We start from the raw sequence: 9,925 nt of genomic DNA on the forward strand, positions 1-9,925 counted from the left end.
AACCCTAACCCTAACCCTAACCCTAACCCTAACCCTAACCCTAACCCAACCCTAACCCTAGCCCTAACCTTAACTAAGCCCTAACCCTGACCCTACCAAACCCTGGACACAAAACTCAGCATAGGGACGGGCATGTAGGGAAAGTAAAGGGAGTAGTTGGGAAGTGGAAATAAGACAATAGAAGTAGGAAAGGGTTGTAAGAGGACAATCAGGGTGGTGGTGAATATGACCACAGTGCAGTCTGTACAGACATGTAACAGGAGAAGGGAAGACGTGGCAATCTTCCTCCAAAGTATCTCTACTTAAGAGTAAAATTAGAGTTCGGCTGTGGTGGCCCCCCTCTTTATTCCTTTTTTTAAAATTAATCATTCCTTTGTTTACATCTCAAATGATACCACACTTCCCAGGAACCCCCTCCACCAACACCCCAATCCCACATCTGCCATCCCCCTCCCTTTTGCCTGTATAAAAGTGCTCCCCTACCTACCCACACTCTCCTGCCCCACCACTCCAGTATGTCCCTACACTGGAACATCAAATCTCCCTGGGACCAAAGTCCTCCCTTCTCATTGCTGTTAGGCAAGGCCATCCCCTGCTACATATGTATCTGGAGCCATGGATCCCTCCAGGTACACTCCTTGGTAGGTGGTCTAGACTCTGGGAAAACTGGATGATGAGGACAGTCTATGTTGTTCTTCCAATGGGGTTACAATCCCCCTCTGCTCCTCCAGTTTTTCTGCCAGCTCCCACACCAGGTTCCCTGAGCTGAGTTTGATGGTTGGCTCCAAGCATCCACATCTGCATTGATTTCTTGCTAGTTGGACCTCTCAAGGAACTACCACACTAGGTTCCTGTCAGCAAATGCCTCTTGACCACGGCAACAGTGTTGGGTTTGATGTCTGCAGACATGATAGATCCCCAAGTGGGGTAGTCCCTGATTGGCCCTAATTTCAGTCTCTGTTCCTTTTTTTTTTTTTTTTTTTTTTTGGCCCTGTTCTTCCATTGGACAGGAACATTTCTGTACTAAAAACTTTGAGATGGGTGAGTAGCCCCACTCTTTGACAAGGGGCCATGCCTAGATACTGAAGGTGATCTCAACAGATTCTATCACCCCCTTCTCTGCACATTTCGGCTAAAGTCATCCCCATTGGGTCCTGGAAGCGTCACATTTTCCTGGTGTCTGGGACCCTCCCTCCTGTGGCTATCCCCAGTTCCTCAGCCCTCATTGCTACATATTTTTGTTCAATTTCTTGACCCTCTGTACCTCTCTGACATCTCCTCCAGATCCTGATACTGCCTCTTTATTTCCTCCCCTCTTTTCTTATCTCCTTGTGTAAAATTCAAGTCCAAGTGGATCAAGGGCCTCCACATAAAACCAGATACACTAAATCTAATAGGAGAGAGTGGGGAAGAACCTCAAATACTTGGGCACAGGGTAAAACTTCCTGAACAGAACACCAATGACTTATGCTTTAAGAACAATAATCGACAAACGGGATCTCATAAAATTGAAAAGCTTCTGTAAAGCAAGGGACACTATCAATAGGACAAAATGGCAACCCACAGATTGGAAAAAGATATTTGCCAACCCTACATCCAATAGAGGGCTAATAACCAAAATATATAAAGAACTCAAGAAGGTAGACTCCAGAGAACCAAATAACCCTATTAAAAAGTGGTGTACAGAGCTAAATAGAGAATTCTCAACCAAGGAATCTCCAACGGCTGAGAAGCTCTTAAAGAAATGTTCAACAGTCTTAGTCATCAGGGAAATGCAAATCAAAATGACCCTGAGATTCCACCTCACACCAATCAGAACGGCTAAGATCAAAAATGTAGGTGACAGTAGATGTTGGCAAGGATATGGGAGAACGAGGAACACTCCTCTATTGTTGGTGGAATTGCAAGCTGCTACAACCACTCTGGAAATCAGTCTGGAGGTTCCTAAGAAAATTGGAAATTTTTCTACCTGAGGACCCAGCTATATCACTCCTGGACATATATCCAAAAGATGCTCCAACATATAACAAAGATACATGATCCACTATGTTCATAGCCTTATTTATAATAGCCAGAACCTGGAAACAACCCAGAAGTCCCTCAACAGAAGAATGGATACAGAAAATGTGGTACACGTACACAATGGAATATTTGTAGCTATTAAAAACAATGACCTAATGAAATTCTTAGGCAAATGGATGGAACTAAAAAATATCCTGAGTGAGGTAACCCAGACACAAAAGAACACACATGGTATGTACTCACTAATAAGAGGATATTACCCCAAAAGCTCACAATGTCCATGATACAACCCACAGACCATATGGAGCATAGCAGGAGGGAAGACCAGGGTGTGGATGCTTCAGTCTTTTATTGAGGGGAGAATAGGATGATTGTGGGAGGTGAAGAGAAAAGGGGACCCACCCCTTTAATCCCAGCATTCCATAGGCTGAGGCAGACTGATATCTGAGTTCCAAGCCTGCCTGGTCTACAAAGTGGGTTTTAGAACAGCCAGGACTATACAGAGAACCCTGCCTCAAACAAGCAAACAAACAAACAAACAAACATCAAAAAGAATTTGACAACTTAAGGAATTCAAAGCAGTTAGCTTCTGGAGACTGGAAGGCAGAGACCTGGGTGGTTGCTGTTTTTTAAGGAGTGTCTAATTGGTAGTTTATTTGCAAGAACATGGAACCCATTTTCAAACTTTCCACTAGCCCGTATCTTGTTGCATTAATTAAGCTTAGGTAGGAAAGCAATTCTTGTGAAACAGTTGCTAGAAGAAAGAGCATAAGGCTGGGAAGAAGACATCTTCTCTGTTGACTTTGGAGTGTCTGCACAGCCATGTCCTGGAAGATAGTTCAGATGATAGTTTTATTTTTATAGAGTATCTGTAAAAAAAAAATTTTTTTTGCAGACCAAGAAAATATATGTATTGAATCTTCCAGGAATTGGATTTCTAGTTCTCTAAATCAGTGGTTTGGATTCTCATCTTTTCTGGGCATCCCAAGGATAGTTTGTGTCCATTGATACCCAGGAAGCTGGAACCAGTGATCCTAGAGGCAGAAAAATCAGAGTTCTCGGTTCACCCCACCAGCAACCCAAATTCACTGTCTGTAAGAGGAAATAGACTGGTTGGCTGCTTCTCGTTTTAAATATAGAATTAGAGTACAAGCCCAGTCCTCTTTCTTGGCAAAAATTATATATATATGGAAAAGTTTCTTTTATGTTTCAGGAAATTATTACATTTTGGTGAAGTGCTTAGAGGTACATAATATGAGTAGGATAATTTTCACAGCATTTGATGTAGCGAATGTTGTGGGGCTTCTCCATGACACACAATCAGTATTAAGCCAACGTTTATAAAATAAAAAATGAAGCCAAGTTTCTCACCAGGAAAATTGGTTTCCGTTCAACAAGATGTCCTTCGGCACCCTTATAATTTTTAGATTTTGCTTCTTCAGTATTTTTTTTAACTGCAACAGATAGTATTCAGAAATAAAAGAAAGTAGGGGTCCCCCAAAATAGACTTATATCAAAATGTTGAGAGACTCCCTGACCCAAATTAGCTAGTATTTAATGGTTAGTATTGATTAAAAGCTTCTTCTTGCCCTCTTAAATACAGGGTGTGCGTGTGCATGTGTGCATGTCCATGGGTTAGTTTTCTTTTCTGAAGCAACCTTATAGATCACCCCACTTCTAACAAAATATGTAGTATCATGTAATTTCATTTTCATATACATGGCGAGGTTTGCATGAATTAATGCCACTAGTTCAGGCTAAGTTTAAAACATTATGTGAAGTAAACAGAGTAGAATTTATTTCTTGTCCTTTAGTGACATTAATTGAATAGGGAAACTGAAGCGATCATACTTATCAAATTTATGTATGGGTAGTGAATAACAAACTAAGAATCGTGAAACCTAAGGATGTGAAATTCACAAGCACTGTGAAATTTTTGAATTGTACGAAAGTGCCAGGGAGTATTAAGGACTAACATTAAAGAAATGTTCTCCTTTATAAAGATTTAAAATTCTTCTTTACTTATGCGTATATGTACATGTTTGGGTACATGTGAGTAAAGGTATGTTTGGAGGCCAAAGGCGTCAGATGTTCTAGAACAAGAGTGACAAATGATTGTAAGAAACATACACATCAATATGGATGCTGAGAACTGAATCTCGGTCCTCTAAAAGGTCAAGCACTGTGATCTCTTGAACACTCAGTCATCTCTGCAGCCTCTAAAGAAAATTTCAAACTGAGTAACAGGAGAGCAAATGTAGAACCACTGAAGTGGGTTGGGAAGGTGACTGTGTTAGATTTTTAATTTGTCTTTGTGTGACAAACAGAATTTTTGCAAATACTAAGATGGTAAGGACATACCATTAAAAATATGCTGAACAGAAAAGGACATCCAATTGCCAGTAGGTTCATTATGTCATGGAAAACTCTTTCTCAGGAAAAGCTTGAACAGGCTCTCCTGAAGGAGCCAATATCCCCAGACTCCCTCATTTGTAAATATATTCAACTGTAAATAATGGAATTGTACTAATAGAGCATTGCTAATTTTAAGAAAATAAACTTTTCAGCAAGTGACATAGAAGTGACCACAGCAGAGTATCCACTGACTTTAAATTGTGCATGCACACACATCTGAGATTGAACACACTCAAAATCCCTTTTCCTTCATACTGGACCAGCCTGTTGGAATCAGTTGTTACAAATACATTTCTCTACTTCTGCAACTGCCACCAGGGCAAGAGATTCTTTGCTTTCTTTGTAAAATTCAAAGATAATATTATGTCCTAAGTTCTAACTCAAATGTGTCATTCTCTCTCTTTTAAGAACAGGAGATGATGTCTATTGCAATGCAATCCTGAATCCTCAGCTGCCATTTCACTAATTGATGATAGCAGGGATGGGGGAGATACTGACAAGCTACAAGGCTGGGACTTCCTCTATCTGTCTATCTATCTATCTATCTATCTATCTATCTATCTATCTATCACCTACCTATCTAAATATATGTATATGCCTATACATATGCATATGTATAAATATATATATACATATATACATATATTCATATATTTATATATATATTGCTAACAGGCAAATACCAATTACTGAATTTCTACATGTGATTTAATCATAGAATGGGAAACCTGTACCAGCTGTGGTTCCACCCATTCCAGTGCCTGCTGGGTGGCAGCAGGAAAGTTACAGCACAAGTCATTGCTCAATTTCCTGCAGAGGGAAGGCCCTGTCAGAGCCAGGTGACAGATCTAGTCCCTGAATGGTGATGCCTCCCAGGTCCTGTGAAGCTATTCTCCCCATGATGAGAAGGAAGATTCAAGCAAATGAAAGAGGACCAGAGAAGCAACAAGAATGTCTGACAGTGAAAGAGCAGAGCACCTCATTTAAGTCCAGCAGATGCTCTATTCTTAGTAGGGAAATAAAAGTGGACCTTGCATATTGATGTTCTAGAAAGCCTTACAATGCAACAGGAAACATTAGCACAGGTGAGCGATGCTCAACCATGTTTCAGAACACTGCTCTTCATTTCTTTCTGCATCATTTCGATGCGTGTGAACACAAAATAAGTCAGTAACTTGGAACAAAATTGAGGACAGAAAGCAAAACAAAACCTCTTAAAAATAAATTTATTTTCTCTATTAATATATAAGGTATTAAGGCATGGTGTTTGCAAGCGGTATTTGTTTTAGGTAACATTCTTCCCTCCTCCAACCCCTTATTCTTGGTATCTTCATGCCTTATACTTACCTTACCCTCTTTTCTGCTGTTTCTCCCTCTTCTCACTTTTGCACCATTTATTCCTTTATGAAAGTGAGCGGCACTCTCACAGACAAATGTACTCCGACACCTCTCCCAGCCGACACAGCTCCACCTGTCTGTAATGTATCAGCAGACAGCCTCATTCTTGGTGCCTGGAATGTTGAAAGTTACTCCTCAGGAAAAGTTTCATATTGCTGCTCTCCAGGAATATCTGCTTGGAAGAATGTTCACTATCAAGCTATTTCCTGAACAAGTTAACTGCAAATATAGCACAGGTTAGGAAGAATTCTATCATTTGATGTGTCTCCTAAACTTTCTTCTGATCTTTGTTCTTCCTTTCCTTTCAAAGAAGTCTATGGCCTTTAATGTCTTCAGCGTCCTTGCAATTTCTCTTTGTATTACAGTTTACATGATAGATTCTAGAGGGAGGGTAATTAATTTTGTCTTCCTAAATAATGAGTCATCATTATATGGTAATATATTATTAAGTAAGTCAAATGATTACAAAATAACAGTAATGTGTTTAGAAGTCTTACTGTAAGATAGATAGGTACTAGCCTACATAGTTTTCACTTATTAACAGGTTTGATCATCAAAATAAAACTATTGTAATTGTCTTCATTTATAAATGTGGAAACTGAATCATCAACAAGCAATATGGTTTTCCCCCAAATTATAAAATGAGAAAGAGGCAGAGTGATAATTCTACCTCTTATGGTTTCAGCCTTGTACCTAATACCTTCTCATTTTTAAAACAACCATTCTAAGTGAGTTTGTGTATACAATACATAAACCACAAATGCACAAAACACTCACTGTAACTAATATGGAAATTTTTAATTTATGCATAACAGGCTTGGTTTCATACAACAAAGTGAAAGAGTTGTGAAAAACTAAACCAACAGAGGCAGTTGTAAGGGACTGAGTAATACTAGTCTAAAAGGAGTGAGTGCTAAGTGAATAATAATAGGGGTGATTATTTTCACTGACAGGGCTGACAACATTACTACTTTCAAAAGGTTTGTTTTCGGTACATGCTCTGATTGTTTGCCATGCAGATGAACACAAGAAAGAAAAATCCTCTTCAAAACTCCATGCACTTGGGTGAAAAGAGCTCACTTGATTTCTGGATGTGAGTTGAGATTGCTTTTCCTTCCTGGGACACCTGGCAAAGGTCCATTGTAAAACGCAGACTATGGGCTCCTCAGAGATCTAGCTGATTCTGTGTCTGTCTTCAGGTCTCGTGACTTCCTCCTTGTCTGACTATTACTTTCTTTGCTCTCACAATGGAGAGAAGATACAAGAAACAATCATGTGAACAAACTTTGGCATTGGTATTCTATGTCCATTGGCAATTGTCTCAAGTCTTCTTCCCTAAGGTTTCAATTACAGACTATACTGCTGAGTTTTCATAAGCTTCAGTTTAACATCTGCTCCTGCCAGGTTTATTTCCTTTGGCCTGGGAGAAACAACATAAGTAACACTTCTCCTCTCTCTTGTTCTGCCTGTTGAGATGAGATATAAAACTCAGATGGTGGCAAAGAAAGAACACACTGGAGTCCCTTGCTTTTGCTCAATTATGTCTTCTGAGATCAAAGAAGGTGTTAACAGAACTCTATTAGGTGGTAGAGAAAAGAAATGTGATTCACAGGTTACAGAGTATGGGTTCATATGTTACTATGTAGCTACCATCAGCCACTAGTTTACAATTATGTTACAGAAGCTGCATGAATGAATCTTAGCCAAAATATATAAAAATATTAACTAAAGGTGCAAATACAATGATTTGAGAAAGATAAAAGAACCATACATTCTTTCATTCATCTAAATTCCTATTTCTAGTAAATTTAATAGCAAGTTTTTAACACATGTCTTTCAGAAACTCCTGGTGACTGATGACATCATAGATGCATAGGAGAGACTGTTGCTGGTGGTACTGTCTAGACTAGGGCCTACCTTCATTGGGCTTTTTTAAATTAATGAAAGAAGAACTAGCCAATAAGACAGAATTAGGTAAAGAAAGGCTTCTAGACCCAAATTCAAGTTAAATCCTTGAAGGACAAGGAAGAGAATAGATTACTAATTGCTTGTTGTTATTATTGTTTTTGTTATCATCTCATAAATCACAGAAAATAGATGAGTAACCACTGTGACAAGAGAACATAAACCCCTCTGCTGTTCTTCCCTTTATGATTTTACAACTGGGCAGATGGTGAGGGGAAAAAGAAAGTGGAAATTTAGGGCACAAAATTGTCATTTTTCTAAATAATTTATTACTTTCATGTTTTTAAAACTTTTTGTAAGAGTCACTAGGCTTTTAGGTTAAGATAAAGCTTTATATTTTAGAGGAATCACAATGTTTTTTAGGCTTTTAGGTTAAGATTAGGCTTTATATTTTAAAGAAGGCACAATGTTTTCTAGCACTTACATTAAATAATTGTCGACCAGAGAAGCCACAATATGCTGGGACACTCAGATATAGGGGAATTTTAATCTAGCAACATGGTGCTCTGGCAAGGGATAACATTCGAAAGACCTTCTAGGTCTGAGTGATCTGGCTGGAATGACAGACCTTTAATCCTTCTGGCTGGAATACAGACACACCCTTAGGACACACCTTTAATACCTAACAGTGAAAGTAAGGTTAGTTTGTAGAAGGAAGCAGCTATGTTTGAAAGTAATGTCTAATTGAGAGGCAAAGTGATACATCAGAGAAAGATTTGAGAAAATGAGTTAGAGATAAGATATGACCAACTCTCAGAAGAAGAAGGAGGAAAGAGAGGTGATTTAAGAGAGCAGGAGAGAGAGAGAGAGGTAGAGAGACTGAGAGACAGAGAGACAGAGAGACCGAGAGACAGAGAGAGAAGAGAGAATGATAATTAAAATAGGTTGCTAGAGTTAGTTTGAAGCTAAGCAGAGCAATTCAGTCAGAAGCCAAGAGAAACCAGTTTTAATCAGTTAGCATGGAGAGGAGTTTTGAGCCAGAATAGCTGAGTTGAACACCCAGCCAGAGTTCAGAAAGAACTAAAAAAGGTGAGCTTAATTTGCAGTAAGCCTCTGAGATGACAATTGTGTCTGGTGAATAAAAGTTACATTTACATTCAGGTTCATTTTTTTTTAGCTATAATAATGATTAGATAAGACAGAGTATAAACAATTGTTACACAGATTACAGTAAAAGTACAACCATCGACCCCAGTGAGTTAACATACCATAGCTCTTTAAATTTATCAGCAATAGTTCTATAAGATATGCATAGAAGAACTTGGGTCAGGAGTATTGTCCTCTTTAAATTAATATACTCTGTGAAGAATTATACTGTGGAATATATTGTAGATAAAAATTAGTTATGGCTTAGCAGCAGCAGGAATAAAAAACTTAAGAAAAGCTGCCTCTGTGATGGAAGACAGTCTAATGCTCAACACCATTCTAAGGAACATAGCAAATACTCTAAAAACATTATACTTCTTTTTGTATAAGCAAGAGATCATAGAGTGCCACTGATGTCACACACACACACACACACACACACACACACACACACAATTACATAGTAATTACATTTCTCTAGTTGGACATTTCAAAATGAAATCATTAATAATAGAATTTTTCTTCTTTTTGATAGAATGACACTGTGTTGCCTTGACTGGCCTTACTATGTAGACAAAGCTGGCCTTGAACGTACAAAGATACCTTTTCTTCTGTCTCCCAATTTCTGGAATTAGAGGCTTCTACCAAAAATCTCAACATTGAGTGGCTAGGAAGGTGAGAATGATGAGGGTAATTATGGAACAAGTTGAGAGCAAGGATGAGTACATTATATAAAATTCTCAAAGATTTAATAAAACACTATTCTTAAGGTATTCTTATAAGGTATACTTAAATTTATTAAATTATCATGGCCTTACAAAATTATTCATCGTGGCATTCTACAAACAACATGTTTAGGAATAAATTCATCAAAATGATGTGTAAGAATTTTTGTGGGTGATAGGATAGACTTCAATTAAAAAATATTTTAAAAGCTGGGTGGTGATAGTTCATGCCTTTAATCCCAGCACTCGAGAAAGAAGCAACAGAGGCAGGGAGGCAGAGGGGCAGAGGGGCAGAGGGGCAGAGGGGCAGAGGG

This window comes from Grammomys surdaster, unplaced genomic scaffold, assembly GCF_004785775.1.
Source record: "Grammomys surdaster isolate TR1022 unplaced genomic scaffold, NIH_TR_1.0 169, whole genome shotgun sequence".
NCBI lineage: Eukaryota > Metazoa > Chordata > Mammalia > Rodentia > Muridae > Grammomys > Grammomys surdaster.